Source organism: Lutra lutra, chromosome 1, assembly GCF_902655055.1.
Source record: "Lutra lutra chromosome 1, mLutLut1.2, whole genome shotgun sequence".
In the NCBI taxonomy this organism is placed as follows: Eukaryota; Metazoa; Chordata; class Mammalia; order Carnivora; family Mustelidae; genus Lutra; species Lutra lutra.
In genome coordinates, this window is record NC_062278.1 from 204,614,560 (window position 1) to 204,631,921 (window position 17,362).

At 45.5% G+C, this 17,362-nt stretch overlaps 1 protein-coding gene across 4 annotated transcripts in view; it reads right to left on the reverse strand.

Moving 5' to 3' along the window:
• DAG1 (dystroglycan 1) overlaps nucleotides 1-17,362 on the reverse strand; it is a 69,842-nt gene that overhangs the window by 20,709 nt on the left and 31,771 nt on the right. The window contains exon 1 of one of the 4 annotated variants that reach the window (XM_047694009.1): nucleotides 15,875-15,946. The exons of the other annotated variants lie outside the window; for them this stretch is intronic. The gene's annotated coding sequence lies outside the window, so the exon portion shown is untranslated. Of the gene's footprint in view, nucleotides 1-15,874; nucleotides 15,947-17,362 lie in introns of those variants that run through there. 4 annotated transcript variants of the gene reach the window in all.

The window sequence follows — 17,362 nt, forward strand, 5'->3', positions numbered from 1 at the left end:
TTGCTGTTGGGCAGTGCTGCTCTAGACCGAACTCCCAGTATACAGCAAACACAGCAGTCATGAAGACACAATCAGACGAATCTAGAATGTGGGACCTTCTACAAGATAACTGGCCTGGTCTGCCCCAGTGCTGACACCCCTAAACACAGGGGGGCTGTTCCAGATTTAGAAACGGCCACCAGAAGTACTGTGTGCATCGTGACTGGATCTGGATTTACTTAAAGCAAAAAACTTAAAAACTTTAAGAAACAAAAAAACACAGAAGCCCAGCTCCAAAAGAAATAACTGGGCCTCTGGGCGGGAGATTGGATTTATTGTTAATTTTCTCAGGTGAGCTGATAGTAGTGTGGTTGTATAAGAGACTGTCCCTAATTTTGAAGGATTTAGGGATGAAGGAGCAAAATTCTCTGCATTTTATTTTGAAATGTTTCAAGGGGGAAAATGTTTTTTGTATATATAGAGATCAAGCAATATGGCTAATATAGCACTTATTAAGTCTTAAAACAGTGCTTTTGGGGTGCCTGAGTAGATTGGTTAAGCATCAGTTAAGTGTCCCACTCTTGATTTTGGCATAGGTCATGATCTCAGGATTGTGAGATCGAGCCCTGCATCGATCTGGCTCTGCACTGAGCACAGAGCCTGCTTAAGATTCTCTTTTTCCTTCTCCCTCTGCCTCTCACCCACTAAAAAAAATGCTTCTGAAGAGACTAAAAAACCAAGCATTTGCACGGAGAAGTTCAGCAGCTGTGTATTCCTCACATCCCAAGCACTAATCACAGGACTTGTTTATTAAACCCGTATTTACAAACTCAGTGCCAGTGAACAAAACTTATTTGGCCTCTCTTGCTCCCCATCCCCAAAAGAAAGAACCCTGAACCTTGTCCCTCAGTCTCCTGACTTGCTTCAGCAGGCGGCTCAGAACACTTACCCTAAGGCTGACAAGCCACACTGATGCACTGTGGGACTTGATGGGTGTCCCCAAGGTGACCAGAGCAATTTCCCATTCTAGAAAAGAAAGCCCTGCCGAGGGGCCACATGATATTTTTTGACTGGGGTATGCAAAGTAAATGATACTGCTTAAAAAAAAAAGACAAAAAACAAAAAACAAGGTCACCAAAGTGGTCAATGCAAATCCAAGCCAATTCCAACAGGGCTGGGGTTGGGGTTTTTCTGGCTATTGATTTTGCCATTCCTGTTCCTACTTTGTTTCTGAACTAAAATTCATGAGACAGCCAAAGCCCAAGTAAAATAATTTTGAAGTCCGGGAGTCCTAGCTTACCAAAGACTTATCATAAAGGTATTTAAAGCAGCATTACAGCGGCAGAGCAGGAGTGGATTGTGGAAGCAGACAGAGAGCCCGAAATCAGCTTGCAAAGGAGCGGTTCATAGGCACCAGGACCAATGGCCCTTTATGCAGGAAATCAAGTACAATTAGGGTCCTCCCTCACTTCTCCATTATAAGTAAGTCCTGGGTGGATTAGCTATACAAATGTAAAAAGCTGAACTTATAAAAAAAATTTTTTTTTAGATTTTTATTTATTTGTTAGAGAGAAAGAGAATGAGCACAAGCGGGGGGGAAGGGCAGAGGGAGAAGCAGGCTTTCCACTGAGTAGGGAGCCGGATGCGAAACTTGATCTCAGGATCAGATTAAGCCACCCAGGTGCCGCTGATTTATAAGTATTTTTCTATGAAAATAACTATTTTTTTAAGATTTTATTTATTTATTTGACAGAGATCACAGGTAGGCAGAGAAGCAGGCAGAGAGAGAGGAAGGGAAGCAGGCTCCCTGCTGAGCAGAGAACCCGATGTGGGGCTTGATCCCAGGACTCTGGGATAATGACCTGAGCCAAAGGCAGAGGCTTTAACCCACTGAGACACCCAGGCGCCCCTGAAAATAACTTTATAAACCGCAGTTATATCTAGCCCTAGTTTTTTTATTTGTTTGTTTTACTTATTTATTTGACAGAGAGAGAGAGAGAGAGAGTGTAACTACGGGGAGTGGCAGAGGCAGAGGGAGAAGCAGGTGCTGGACTGGATCCTGGGATCATGACCTGAGCTGAGGGCAGACACTTAACTGACTGAGCCACCCAGGTGTCCCAAAATCTTAGAATACAGTAGAATGTCAGGATAAGAAAGGATTTCATTTAACAAGACATCAAAAAATAAAGCATAAAAGAAAAAAAAAACAACTGGACTTCTACATCTAAGAAGATGAAGTAGACCTATTTTCCCCTAGTTTCCCACTAAACAGGACAAAAAATTCCAGACATCATATATAAACATGAGACTCTAAAAAGTCAAGAGAAGAAGGCAGACCAGTGAGAGACCTCAAAACTCAAGGAAAGACAAAGTGGTGAGTTCCCTGGGTTTTCTTTTTGCCTCAAACATCCCAGATTTGGAGCTGAAGACGCTGGCAACCCAGAAATGCCAACAGATGACACGAAACAGAATCCCAACAAAAGTCTCCTCTCTTTAGCCAAAGGAGCAGGAAGGGGGTAGCCTAGCAAGACAGAAAACATTTAGACAATAGCAGCTCTATTCTAGCCAAACACCACAGAAAAAACTATGGCCCCACTCCCACCCATGCCAGCAAAGGCCAAATGGAGAGCCTCAGACTTCCACCTCATGAGGCTGTAACAAGGCTCCCTAATCCCCACTGGGGTGGTATCAGAGAAGGCCAAGTAAGGAACTAGGACTTTCACCCCTACTGTCCAATAACAACGTACCACCTGGTCCACTCCTCTAGTCCCTCGGCGTCAGTGGAAACCAAACCTAGACTCTATGCCCATCCAAGCAGTAACGAGGCGTTTCTCCCACTACCTGTGGGGCTCGTGTCAGAAAAGAACTAGTGTCAGAATGTTCACCACTGCTCCTTGATAAAGAGGGCTAGGGAACGAGAATTCCCACCCCTACCCAGCAGTTAACAAGGACTTCACCAGGCTTCAGGTGTCAAAAAAGGCTGAGTGGGGCAAACAAACAAATATCGGACTCTTAAATAGAACTGGTAGTTGCCAAAGGGGAAGTGGGTGGGGGGGATGGGTGAAATATATAAAGGTGATTCAGAGGTACAAACATGGGGCCCCCTGGGTGGCTCAGCCCGTTAAGCCTCCAACTCTTGACTTCAGCTCAGGTCATGATCTCAGGGACCTGAGATCAAGCCCCGAAATGGGGTTCCATCCTCAGGAGGAAGTCTGCTTCTCTCCTTCTCCCTCTACCCCTGCCCCCTGACTTGCACTGCTCTTTCTCTCTCAAATAAATAAGTAAATCTTTAAGAAGAAAAAGAGGTACAAACTTCCAGTTACAAAACAATCATGGAGATAAAAAGTACAGCATAGGGAATAGTCAATAATACTGTAATAGTGTTTGGTGACAGATGGTGACTACACTTATGGTGAGCACAGAGAAATGTATAGAGCTGTTGAATCACTATGCTGTCCGCCTGAAACTAAGAGAATACTGTATGTTAATTATACTTCAATTAAAAACAAAGGCTGAGTAAGGAACCTGGACTTCTACCTCCACTTCCCAATAATCAGGCAGTACCTCCCTCATCTGTCCCCTGCCAGAGTATTAGAAAAGGCCAGGAAAAACAATCAGTTTCAGAACAAAAGACAAAACTGTTCAGGTTTCAATCAAGTACCACTCATCAGGGGCGCCTGGGTGGCCGAGTTGGTAAGGCATCCAACTCTTGGTTTCAGATCAGGTCATGATCTCAGGGTTGTGGCACTGAGCCCCACCATCAGGCTCTGTGCTGGGCATAAAGCCTGCTTGGGATTCTCTCTACCTCTCCCTCTGCACACCCCCCCCACTCCCCCACCCTTTCTTTCCCTCTCCAAAAACAAAAAAACGAAAAAGCAAAAAAACACACTCATACCATAAACCAGGAAGATCTCAAACTGAATTTAAAGAAGACAATCAATAGATGACAATACCGAGATGACAAGGATAGGTGGAAAGTAAAAGAAGAGAAAAAGAGGGGTGCCTAGGTGGCTCAGTTGTTAAGTGTCTGCCCTCAGCTCAGGTCATGATCCCAGGGTCCTGGGATCAAGCCCTGCATCGGGCTCCCTGCTCAGCCGGAAGCGTGCATCTCCCTCTCCCCCTGCTTGTGCTGCTTGTGTTCCCGCTCTCACTGTCTCTGTGTCAAATAAATAAAATCTTTAAAAAAAAAAACACAGAAAAAGATATAACATGCACACATTAATTTAGAGAAAGCAAGAAAGGCTCTATCAATATCAGATAGAATAGACTTCAGAGCAAAGACAATTACCAGAGACAGAGGGAAATGATATAATGATAAAAGGCTCAAGCTACCAAGAATAACAACCCTAAACGTACACACACCAAACAACAAAGTTATAAAATTTGTGAAGTGAAAACTGACAGAACTGAAAGGAAAAATAAACAAATCCACAATTTTAGTCAGAAACTTCAACACCACACTCTCAACAACTGAGAGCAACTAGAAAGAAAATTAGCAAGGTTACAAAAGAATTCAAAAATACCGTCGATCAACATGATCTAATCAATATTAACAGCAGAACATACATTCTTTTCAAATGTCCATGGAACATAAATACAGATAAACCATATCTAGAGCCATAAATCAAACGCCAGAAAACTTAAATAACACTGAATGTGTTCTCTAACCACAATGGAATCAAATTAGAAATCAGTAACAGAAGGATAACAGGAGGGGCACCTGGGTAGCTCGGTCGTTAAGCCTCTGCTGTCGGCTCAGGTCATGATCCCAGGGTTCTGGGATTGAGCCCTGCATTGGGCCTCCTGCTCAGTGGGGAGTCTGCTTCTCCCTGTCCCCTTCCACCCTGCTCACGCTCTCTCTCTCTCTCTCTCTCTCTCTCTCAAATAAATAAATAAATAAATAAATAAATAAATAAATAAATAAAATCTTTAAAAATTAAAAAAAAAATTTATATGGAAAGGCAAAGAAACTACAATAGCCAAAAAACAATTTTGAAAAAGAAGAAAAAGAGGGATTATTCTACCTAATATCAAAACTTAGCAAGCTACAATAATCAAGACTGTATTAGTGGAGAGACAAACATATAAATCAATGAAACAGAACTGGGAATCCAGAAATATTTTTTAAAGATTTATTTATTTATTTGAGAGAGAGAGCGTTTTAAGCAGACTCATGCTGAACACTGCAGGGCTCAATTCCATGACCCTGAGACCCCAACCCGAGCCAAAACCAACAGTTGGACACTTAACCCACTGAGCCATCCAGGCACCCCTAGAATCCAGAAATAGATTTAAACAAGAATGCCCAACTTATTTTTGAAAAAAATACAAAAGCAATTCAATGGGGGAAAATAGCTTCTTCAACCAATAGTGCAACCCAGATGTCCTTCAGTGGATGAATGGTTAAACAAACTGTAGTACATCCATACCGTGGACTACTAATGAGCAATAAAAAGAAATGAACTATTTTTTTTTAATTTATTTTTTTTAAGATTTTTTTATTTATTTATTTGACACAGAGAGAGAGGTTACAGGAAGGCAGAGAGGCAGGCAGAGAGATGGGGGGAAGCAGGCTCCCTGCCGAGCAGAGAGCCCGATGTGGGGCTCGATCCCAGGACCCTGAGATCATGACCTGAGCTGAAGGCAGAGGCTTAACCCACTGAGCCACCCAGGCGCCCCTGAACTATTTTTTTTTAAAGATTTTATTTATTTATTTGACAGAGAGAGATCACAAGTAGGCAGAGAGGCAGGCAGAGAGAGAGGAAGGGAAGCAGGCTCCCTGCTGAGCAGAGAGCCCGATGCGGGACTTGATCCCAGGACCCTGAGATCATGACCTGAGCCGAAGGCAGCGGCCCAACCCACTGAGCCACCCAGGCGCCCAAAAAGAAATGAACTATTGATATACTAGACAAAGTGAACGAATCTCAAGGGAATTATGGTGAGTATAAAATGCTAATCCTAGAAGTTTACATACTATATTTTTATACATACCTTACATATACGTATTAGATATATTTTTATAATATTCTTGAAGTAACAAAATTATAGAAATGGAGAATAGATTAGCGGTTGCCAGGGACTGAAGAGGCAGTTGGGGCATCAAAGAAGTAGGTATAGCTCTAAAAGGGGCATAGGAAAAGGTGGGTTCACAATGGTCTCTAAATTTATAACTGCTTTATCTCGTAAAATAGGATATTACAAAAATACAAAAGAAAAGGAGTGCCTGGGTGGCTCAGTCAGTTAAGCATCTGAATCGGTTTTAGCTCCAGTCATGATCTCAGGATCATGGGATCAAGCCCTGTGTCTGGCTCCCAACTCAGTGCCATGTACTCTCTCTAAAAAATAAATAAATCTTTTTTTTTTTTTTAAGATTTTATTCATCCACTTGACAGACAGAGATCACAAGTAGGCAGAGAGGCAGAGAGAGAGAGGAGGAAGCAGGCTCCCCGCTGAGCAGAGAGCCCGAGGCGGGGCTCGATCCCAGGACCCTGGGATCATGACCTGAGCCGAAGGCAGAGGCTTTAACCCACTGAGCCACCCAGGTGCCCCTAAAAAATAAATAAATCTTAAACAACAACACAACAGAACATTAAGGTATGATAAAGCTGAGTAACAGATACTAAGGTTATATGTAATGTTAGTCTATGTTCTCTGCTAGAGACTTGAAACACCATGAAGGTAAAGGGCTGTCATCTCAAACTAATAAAAATCCTAAAACAGTAAGTCCTGCTCCACGTCGTCTTCACCACCTTCTGAGGACTGGAAAGCCCTGTCCTCATTCATGTGTCTGGCAAATTCTGAATGGCATCCAGATCTCAGCCCCTGGAGTTACTGCCCTGCCCCAACCCTACCCCACTGATCAACTCCATTTCTGTCTACCCCTACCCTCCTGGGCCCCATTTCACTCAAGTTTCTAGTTTCTAGAAACATACTCCTAGTTTCCAGTTTCTAGGACAGCACTTGCTCCCTAAAGGCTCAGGAAAAAAACACATTAAGCGGGGCGCCTGGGTGGCTCAGTGGGTTAAGCCGCTGCCTTCGGCTCAGGTCATGATCTCAGGGTCCTGGGATCGAGTCCCGCATCGGGCTCTCTGCTCCGCAGGGAGCCTGCTTCCCTCTCTCTCTCTCTCTCTCTCTCTGTCTGCTTCTCTGCCTACTTGTGATCTCTGTCTGTCAAATAAATAAATAAAATCTTTAAAAAAAAAAAAAAACACATTAAGCTGTTCCACAAAGATACGAAAAGGGATTTGAGATTTATCAACCTTAGAAAGTCAATGAAGATATTTTATGATTTGGCATGATCCAATCCTCTCATTAGTGCTAGATGAATACTAGGTATAACACTGTCCTCCTTCCTGTCTCCACTACCATGTTCCACCCTAAGGCCATAGGCAACCAGGTAGTTCTCAAGGGATTTCAGACCCATTTCCCAAAAGGGACTTCTCCTGCCAGCCATCTGGCTGTATCACTTTTTCCCAGCGCAGACTTGCCAAACGTGTTAAATGCCACACTTCCTCAAGGGGACACCAAATGACCACGGACTTAGAGGCTGGGGTCCTGTGGACATCAGCTCCCAAGAACCACTTAACTCCCTGTGACCGCTGCAGGGTCCTCCACCAGGAAAGCAAAGAAGGAAACACCCTGACTCCTCAACACACAGGTTCATTGTACTCTCAGTAGAGGTCTCCTCAGATTCCTATCAAGTTCCCCAATTTAAAGGTTTTTCTTTGAATTCGTGTGTGTGTGTATGTTTGTATCTCCCAGTTTCCTGTCTGTGCCTTCACACCCCTTTTATAGCTTATTTTATTTATCGCTTAATTTTTAGAACTAAGTTCTGTTTTATACTATTTTTTAAAGGATTTTATTTATTTATTTGAAAGACAGAGAGAGTGAGAGCACAAGGAGGGGGAGCAGTAGGCAGAGGGAAAGAGAGAAGAAGGCTCCCTGAGCAAAGCCTGATGCCTCTGCAGGGCTCCATCCCAGCACTCCAGGATCATGACCCGAGCCAAAGGCAGACACTTAAGGACTGAGCCACCCAGGCGCCCGTTTTATACTATTCTAAATTGTAACTTGACAGTTTACTGTTGCACAGAGCTTCTCTTAATGGCCTTTTCTTTCTTATACACTGTAATTCTTATTTAGTTAAGTGCTCAGCTCAACCAACACCCCACAAGACTGGAAGCTTGGGGGGACAGGGGGACATTTGTCACAATCAGTAATGTATACCAAGCACACACACAGTTCCAGACACACACCTAATGAATTAATGGGGAGGATACAGAACTTGGTGTTTTTTTAGCTTCTTCCTGTGTCTTTACTCTTTAATTTACTTATTTTACTACTTCTTAGACCCAGCTGATCTTTTACTTTTCTAATCTGATTCTCCATTTAAAAATTCTCAGCTTAGGGGCACCTGGGTGGCTCAGTCTGTTGGGCATCTGCCTTCAGCTCGGGTCATGATCTTGGGGTCCTGGGATCCAGCCCCATGTGGGGTTCCTGGCTTAGCAGGGAGTCTGCTTCTCCCTTTGCCTCTGAAGCTCCTCCTGCTTGTGCTCTCTCATTCTCTGTCAAATAAATGAATAAAAATCTTAAAAAAAAAAATTCTCAGCTTATTTGAAAACAGCAACAGTATGAGACACACCCTGTCCTACCAAGAACATAAGCTCAGTCTGCTATCTGCGGACACATGACGACATGGGGTATCTGTTTCACGGGTATGACTAAGTGCCTCTGCATTTAGCAAGCAGGCGATGTCCAGGGCACAACTCCAACTGCTATATGTCGGTTTTCCATGCCCTGGGGAGAAAAGATCTTTTGGAAACTTGGCAAAAAGCAGCCTGTATCTTTCTGATTCTGGCTTCCTATAAGCAAGGGTCATATCTCCCCATGCAAGGAACTTGGCAGGCTGCATTCAAACGCCCAAACTAGGACATCCCATTGGAAGGTTTTTACATAGTCTCTTACTCACACACTTGGTCATTCAGAGATGGAAGCACTCCAGAGATCCGCCTCCTCCTTTTTTCAGGGAACAAGGCCCTGGGAGAGGTAACATTCGACCATGGTCACACGGCCTGTGGCCAGAACACGGTGAAGGTGCTCAGGAAACAGAGAAAGACTCGGGCAGAATCACACAGTCTTCCTGACACAGCCACTCATTTAAATACTGCATACGTGCACTCCTATTACACTTTCGAGAAGACCAGGAAGTGCTCAGGGCAGCCCAAGAACATGTTACGTCTCAGCTGAACTCACCACTATCTGGCTAACAGAAGCTGCCAAAGATGATCTATCAGAGAACACGTAGTGGAATGGGTAACTCGTTCCCTCTGTACCAGTACCCAGTCAGTGCCTGCCACTAAGTCTGAGTTCAGTGCTGCCCTCGATCCCAGTGCAATACAACTCTGTGAAGAGGGGCCTTCCCAGTGCCTTAGTGAAGCCCCTGGCTCTCTAAACACATGCTCGACAGCCATGACAGAAAGTGTGAAAAGTGGACAAAGCTGCCAGGCGGCAGTTCCACCCCTTAGTTCTAGACATTCCACCCCAGGGGGGCAGAGAAACCGTAAAAGTGTTAGAGAGCCTGCAAAGCCTGGACACAGCACAGCCCTTTGGGACACTGCTATCCTAGAGCAGCCACTCGGGCTGCCCTCTCCTTCTTCTCTTGGTAAAAGCCTGCACTCCTGCCCCAAGAGCCAGGGAAGAGAGCCCCACGGTACCCTAGGTACCCACTGCACCCTCCCTGGGCCAGGTGAACATTCAGCACCTGAGAGCACCACTGAGGCAGCATTTCCATGGTGCTGGCTGTGGGCAAGAAGAATATCTGAGCAGGGGAACCCCCCACCTGGCTCCTGGGATATGGGCCCCCAAGAGTGAAAGGACAGTCTGGGGTAGGAAGCCCAGGGGGCCCAAGACCCCAAGACTCATTTCAGGTAAGTGTCCTCACTCATAGGAACCCGATCTAGTTGGGGCTGGAGCTGGCAATCCCCCGAATCTCCCAACGGCCTCGCCGATGCTTTCTTTCTCCAACTGTGACCCTGGGGACTCTCCAGTGATAGACACACACACACACACACACACACACACGTCAAGTTTTCAGCAGTGATACACACACACACACATCAAGTTTTCAGCAGTGATACACACACACACACACACACACACACACACACACACACACACACGTCAAGTTTTCAGCAATGCCAAAAAGGTAGTGTCCTTTGTAAACCAAATACTTAATATCTGCCCTGGAGGCAAGTGTATTTTAAGTTTACCAAGTCAGGGGACACAATTAAGGAATCAAAAGCATTATACATGACAAGCAAGAACCCCAAACTTCCGGGGGCCCAGTTCAGCAGGAGAGAAAGAATCTTACCAGTCCTTCCTATCACTAATACTAATCCCCAGCTATATGTGACTAAAGTACATGCCTTGTTTGAGGGAGGGAGGTGGGGGGGGGGGGGACATATGCCCATGAGGCAGAAGGCCTCGCAACCCTACTCCGTCTAGACAATCTAGACAGAGCTGGGGATTGCCAGCTCCTGGGAACTAGAATATTCCACTGGAAGCCCAGCTCCAGGAAAGCAGATCTCTTCTGCTCAGCTTGCCTTTCCAGAGCTGATGAGTGCCCCACGCACACAAGAAGCTCAATCAATAAATGCTTTCCACGCAATAAATGCAAGAACAAATGTGTATGTGGCACCAACTCAATTCATAGGAAACTTAATATTTCCTCATATGCAGAAAAGCCCACAGGGAATGAAACTAAGACATCTTAACTAAAATGCTGGAAGAACAGCTCCCTACTAGTTTTTGCTTTCCAAGAATGAAAGAAAAGTTGTGAGAGTCAATCCCTTACTAACTACACAAAATGTGGTTGAGGCCGAGGCAGCCCTCACCCCCAACCACTCCCAGGAACTGCTCCTCTCCAATAGCTAGGTTACCTAGAAACTGTACTTAAACTCTCAAACTGCTTCTTTTCGCCGTAGTAATTAAAACATTTAAGGAAAATGGGACTATCTTTTTAAACCAAACAAATAATAGAAGTCCATGTCTCTGTTTCAAATGGTTTGGAAAAAGTTAAAAGCAAAACCAACTGAAACAACCGCTTTAAGTTCCATCTAGCAAAAATGCTCAGGTCCCGGGGGTACCCAGGTGGCTCAACTGGTTGGCCGTTTGACTCCTGGTTTGAGCTCATGATCTCAGGGTCGTGAATCTGAGCTCCCCATTCAGCTCCTCGCTGGGTGTGAAGCTTAAGGCTCTCTCTGTGCCTCTCCCTCTCCCTCCCCCCACTACACTCATGCACATGCTTTCTCTCTTTCTCAAAAAAATAAATAAAATAAAATCTTTTGTCCAGACACTCAAAAGTTAAAATTAACTATTAACTATCAGTCTAACATTAATATAAGAATTCTGGAGGACTAACCAGTTTAAAACTGCTCAAACGGATGGCCAACAGGATGTACTCCCACAATGGAAAACAATAGTGTGAAGTCACTGTTTATTTGGGCTCCAAATACCATAAAGACAGGCAGCTTTCTCTGCTTTGAGTTAAAAATGGGCCTTTTTCCCTCTTTAGCATCAGATGAGACAAGTGTTGAACTAAGTCGCCGGTGAAGATTCAAGGTGTTCCCTCAAAAGTGCTCACAGCTCCGGAGGCAGCTGAGGACCTCCTGACACAAGGCAAGCCCCTGCCTGGCCGGCACGCTGTGGGGCGGACCCCCACAGACACCACCAGGGAGTTGGAGAACCCACCAAAGGAGTCTAGGGTTACATACACAGCAAGACACTTGAAGTAAAAATATGTGGAAGAAAAGAATTACTTCTGCGAAGCAAGCACTACATAATCATCTATTAGAAAAGCTGCTTTGAACTTTTCTCACTTGGAAAACTCTTGCAAATTCTCACTTATTACAGATACCAAAAGCAGAGGGGCAAGAAGGGCAATGGTTTCTGCTGATGCTGGTTTGGTTTTTTTCAACAAACGCAGGAAGGAAGCAAAGCTTTAATACCTGGGTACAAACTCACTCAGGTACCAACATGTCCTAGAAGAAGAGAAGGAAAAGGCTCAAAATCCCAGGGCTGCAGGCCATTCTCCACCGGACCGTGGTTTTTCTTCTGGGTCTATTTTTCACATGTTCTGTGACAAAACTCACTGAGAAACAGTTCATTCTACACTCCACTGACCTCGGTATGCCCCTTGCTGTTAAACATTACTCAGTACTAAACTGCAAACTTAAAAATTATTAAAATGTAAAAATCTGTTAGATGTTTTTTTACCACAATTAAAAAAAAAAAAAAACTTTAATGGGTAACATGGTAAATTTTATGATGCATTTTAACCACAATTATAAATTAACATTTTTTTAAAAAACACATTACTCGGGGCACCTGGGTGGCTCTGTCAGTTAAGCATATGCCTTCCACTCAGGTCATGATCCCAGGGTCCCGGGATGGAGCCCTGCATCAGGTTCCCAGCTTCTCCCTCTCCCTCTGCCTACGGATCCTGCCCCCTTGTGTGCATGTGCACACGCTCTCTCTGTCAAATAAATAAAATCTTAAAAAAAAAAAAAAAAACCACACACATGTTACTCAGAGTCATACCAATCAGACTTCAGAAAAAAACATTCAAAGGCTTAGGTCCAGTCTGAATCATCGATGCCCAGGCAGGACCCTGAGAACAGAAAAGGGTAAACTGAGCCCAAAGACAAGGACCATCTGGCTGTAGCAGCTGGAGTGCGAGGTGGGGTAGGGCGGGGAGTAAATGTGAGAGGTCGGGGGCCAGACTCAGCAGAATCCAAGTGAGAATGAATTACCACATCCGCGTACCCCTGTGGCATCCAAGAACCCAATTACAGCAAATTACAATTATCTCAAGACAGCCCAAGAATAATTACACTTCAGCGCATATTTACCGACTACCTACCCTGTGCTAGGTGTGAAGCTTCATCTGCTATGCATGCAGCCTTCCCCCATTTCATACGAAAATATTCAATTAAGATTTGCACATATTACTAAGTCATAAAGCACAAGAGATAATAAAACTAAAGTACTTATAAATCGACAAATTTACACAGAGTAGGTGCTCACTGGAAACTAAAATGTTTCCTTCTGACTCCCCAGACTTGCCCTGGCTATCCGAAACCCCTCCATCTCAGCACAAAGGTAGAGCCAGACTACGTTTTGAGGGCAGGATGGTCAATGTCTGTCTGCATCAAGGCCAGATGCCGAGGGCTACCCAGAGAGGAAAGGAGGCAGAAGAGGTCCACTGCTAGGGTCTCAGCCACATGTCCCCTGCTGCCCTCTCCCCCAGGAGATGCTTAGCACCAAGCAGAGTGTACGGAACGAGTTTCCACCAAATCCCTGAAATGATTCACTAAGCACAAAAGCAGTCATCACACCTGATTTCACAGATTAAAAATTAAAAGCTGAGTTTCCTGATGTATATTTTTTTCCTTTTTTTTTTAAAGATTTTATTTATTTATTTGAAAGAGAGGCAGTGAGAGAGAGCATGAGCGAGAAGGTCAGAGGGAGAAGCAGACTCCCCGTGGAGCTGGGAGCCCGATGCGGGACTCGATCCCGGGACTCCGGGATCATGACCTGAGCCGAAAGCAGTCGTCCAACCAACTGAGCCACCCAGGCGTCCCTATTTTTTTCCATTATACTATAAAAAATTACAAATAAGTGCCATCACTCAAAACTAATATGTTAATCTGACTTCGATGAACTAAGTTGAGAAAAAGCGTGGGGACCGCTGGCCTTCCTGACCTAATTGGCTAATCAGACTCCAAAACAGAGGAGTGAGGGGAAGCAGGGGAGTGGCCCCAGCGCTCCCCACCCCCTAGTCAGGTCTCTCCTTACCCCTTGCCCCAGCCCCCGGCCCTGCCAGCAGCCGCACAACACAGATGCCACAGAGGGGTGTCCTCGCTCTGCTGAATGGGGGTTCTTGCACCTTCACTGGAAGGCTGCCACTGCACCCCATGTTTATCCAGGCACATACTTCAACCTTCAGTATTTAACGGTGTGATCTGCTTTGGCTACATTCTTGTTTTGGGCCACATTCTTAAGGCTCGACCGTCGAGAATATTTCAACCATGCCAGAAACTGCCAGACCAACAAACCTTGTTTATAAAAGGACAAGACACAACTAGCACCCACTCCATTTGCTTAGGCTCTCTTGCTGGCTGAATTCCTTCCCTCCCACGTACGGCTCTAATTGGCCCTTCTACCCACCTCAGCCTTGCAACAACTATAAAATCTAAATCATTACAAACTTCCGGTAGGTTTTAGAGGTATGCTTCTGAAGGCTGTGGAGAAACGGCCAAAACAAACTTGCAAACTCTTAGAACTCCTGTTCTGCAAAGCCACGGCTATGCTGTTTTCAGGCAGTGAGGAGGAGGCAATGCCAATGCAGAGCAGGACAAGGTCGCCTGATGCACCGACCTCACAATCAGGCTTCCCTAGAGTGGCACCTGAGAGCACCAGCTCCCAATGAACTGGCAAAGGCAAAACTCCTGGACCGGGTCCTGCCAGCATCTGCATTGCTAGCCTTACCCAGAAGAGGATGCTGGGTTGCTCCTCAAGGAGATTCAGAGAATCTAAATCTCATTTCTCCTCAGATTTAGGGAAATGTGTCCAGTTCGGGCACCTTCACACCAGGTATGCGGGATCTCCTCGCATCTGATCAAGAGTGCAGGTCCGGGGCGCTCAGTCAGCCGGGCAGCCAACTCATTATTCCCACATGGGTCATGAGCTGCAACCCCACATTAGGTGAGCAGATCACATTTTACACACACACACACACACACAGTGAGTACACAGGCACCTTGCCCTTCCCAGTCTCCACACAGTTATCTGCACTGGGAAGCTGACTACTTAAAGGACCTCTTTTTTTTTTTTTTTAAAGATTTTATTTATTTATTTGACAGAGAGAGATCACAAGTAGGCAGAGAGGCAGGCAGAGAGAGGGGGAGAAGCAGGCTCCCCGCTGAGCAGAGAGCCCGATGCAGAGCTCGATCCCAGGACCCTGGGATCATGACCTGAGCCAAAGGCAGAGGCTTTAACCCACTGAGCCACCCAGGTGCCCCAAAGGACCTCTTCTATAAGCAGAAAATTTACCTTTGTCCTCTCACTGTATACCAGTCCAGTGAATCTTAAAGTTCTGGGGTCTTTTTTTTTTTTTAACCTTAAAGCTGTGTCTTAAGAATAGACCTAATTAAGAGTCAGGGACCTCCTCTTTGCATTCTTTCATGCACAGATCAAGAGGACACTATCAGGGATTTCATGGCAACACAGACCTCCTAACAGGCCAGCCAACCCCTCTCAGAGCCATGGGGATAGTCACTTGCCCTACCTGCTCAGAACTTGCGTGGTAAGAGGAAAAACCAGGAACGTAGAGGTCACAGGCAAGAGAGAGAGAGGAGAGAGAGAGAGGATGAGAGCTCTGATCTATCTTCTCAGACTAACTGCCCTGAAGAGCTTGACTGATAAAACAGAATCTGGCCGGGGCGCCTGGGTGGCTCAGTGGGTTAGGCCGCTGCCTTCGGCTCAGGTCATGATCTCAGGGTCCTGGGATCGAGTCCCGCATCGGGCTCTCTGCTCGGCAGGGAGCCTGCTTCCCTCCCTCTCTCTGCCTGCCTCTCTGTCTACTTGTGATCTCTCTCTGTCAAATAAATAAATAAAATCTTTAAAAAAAAAAAAAACAAACAAACAGAATCTGGCCTTTGTCCCCCCACTAGTCCCTCCACCTCAGTTATCTCTTGATAAAATTTCTGATGCGAGAGTGGGAAATGCAAAGATAAAACAGTCAAAGCAACAACCCGCAGGGAATGGGGGAGAGTGCCCCCCATACCGCAGCAGCCGAACCGTTCATCCTGAGGCAGTTCAGCCGGGCCGCATTTCTTACCTGGTTGAGAAAACAACCACAAAAACCATAGCCCTCACTCCCTCTCCACTGATGCCTCTGCAGGAACCCTTCAAGATCTCACTGACTGTTACAAACAAAATGAAGTGTCCCACCCAGCAACCTGCCCTCGGAAAGGCAGAGGGAGCAAACAGGAAGCCACAGGTTCCTTAGAAAGGATTTTCATCCCAAGGGAGGGAGAGGCCCTCCAGTCCTCTGCCGGCCTCAGATCATTAACCATGTTCAACCAATGCTTAAAGGAAAATCCAGATTTCCTTAGCACAAAGAACTAAAAATACCGCAAATTCACGTTACCAGTTTATTTATGTAAAGAGCTAGAGTTTTGTCTTTTTAAAAAATAATCAAGCAGGACAACTGGGTGGCTCAGTTGGTTAAGCGGCTGCCTTTGGCTCAGGTCATGATCCCAGCGTTTGTGGGATCCTTGCTTGGCAGGGAGCCTGCTTCTCTCTCTGTCTCTGCCTGCCACTCTGTCTGCCTGTGCTCACTCTCACTCTCTCTCTCTCTGACAAATAAATAAATAAAATCTTAAAAAAAAAAAAGAATAATCAAGCTCTCATAATCCACAGACACCTCAAAAAGTCACTCAGACTCTCTACAAGCACAAAGGTTAAGAAAGCAGGAAGTCACCCTGCATGCTCTTGACACCAGAGTTTCCACCTCTCAAACCCCAAGGGTTAGTGAAGCTGCAATCGGAGCAGAGGTTTCTGGGAGGGTAACACTATAAAGTAAGCAACTATAGGTAATTCACAGAAGGCTAATTTAAAGTCTGCAAATCCACTTTTTTGATTACCTGTAATGCACCCAGGGATCTCCGCTATCTTTTGCCCTTAACAGACTAACTACTTAGTATTGAATTTGTCACCGCCCATGGAGCTAAGGGAGTGAGTAACAAGGTTCACCCCCGTGACTCACTAAGCACCTCGCACAGGACCAGTGTACACCTGTTGGGTACTGGTTACTTCCCTGGGGCTCTGCCCCCACTGGATGGCACCACAACGAGGACAACACAGACAGCGGCGCCTGGATACCAAGACCTGCAGATGGCAAGTGCACAGCACTTAGGGCCTCAACACAGTGGCCTTTAAAGAAATCATTTCCAAAACACTGGAGACTGCACATGTTCTAACTGCATCTACCCCTCGACAGGAAAGAAGCAGTCCTGCCCAACAGAACCTCAGGTGTGACTGTCCTCTGGGTATGGAGCAGGCAAGAGGTCAGTGACTAACCAAGGTCCCAGCACTCCAGAGAACAGAGTAACAGAGGCTGTAATGAAACAACAGCGATTTTTTTGGCCAACAGAATTTTTTAAAAATTATTTTATAAATCTAAGTTCGTTCTCAGAAGCCCTTTTTTTCTAGGCAAATACAGAATACAATAACACCAACTACAACAATGATCAATAGCATGGACACGGGACGCCTGGGTGGCTCAGTTGGTTAAGCAGCTGCCTTCGGCTCAGGTCATGATCCC